Raw genomic sequence first — 809 nt, forward strand, 5'->3', positions numbered from 1 at the left:
TCTCACAGGGATCAGTGTTGGGTCTGTTGCTCTTTACTATTTTTATTAATGATCTGGATGTAGGTGTAGGGGGCACCATCTGTAAATTTACAGATGATTTGAAGATCTGTGCGAGTGTTCAGACTGCAGACGATACTCGACTGTTTCAGGCTGATCTTAATGTGTTGGGAGATTGGGTTCATGAATGGTTAATGATGTTTAATTTGGGTAAGTGCAGTGTTATTCATGTGGACAGGGCGAATGCTCAACATTCATACACCCTTCAGGGAAAAACATTAAAGTAGGTGGAAAAAAGAAAATAATTTTGAGCAGAGATCTGGATGTTCTAGTGCACAGATCTCTAAAGGTACAGCAGCAATGCTGTGAAGTGATAGTTGGAGCAAATAGGGGGTTGGTTTGCATTCAGAGGACAATTGAGTATAAAATGAGGCATATTCTTTCATGGGATGTGAGCGACACTGGCAAGTCCAGAATTTGTTACCCATCCCTAATTGTCCTTGACAAGGTGGCGGTGAGCTCCCTTCTCGAATTGCTGCACTCCATGTGGTGTAGGTACACCCACAGTGCTGTTAGGAAGGGAGATCCAGGATTTTGACCCAGCATCAGTGAATGAACAGCGATATATTTGCAGATCAGATGGTGTGTGACTTGGAGGGGAGCTTGCACATGCTGGTTTTTCCATGCATCTGCAGCCCTTGTCCTTCAAGCTGGTGGAGGTCTTCGGTTTGGAAGGTGCTGTCTGCGGAGCCTTGGTGAGTTGCAGCAGTGCATCTGGTAGATGGTACACACTACTGCCACTGTGCGTTAGT

Source organism: Heterodontus francisci, unplaced genomic scaffold, assembly GCF_036365525.1.
Source record: "Heterodontus francisci isolate sHetFra1 unplaced genomic scaffold, sHetFra1.hap1 HAP1_SCAFFOLD_174, whole genome shotgun sequence".
Lineage (NCBI taxonomy): Eukaryota > Metazoa > Chordata > Chondrichthyes > Heterodontiformes > Heterodontidae > Heterodontus > Heterodontus francisci.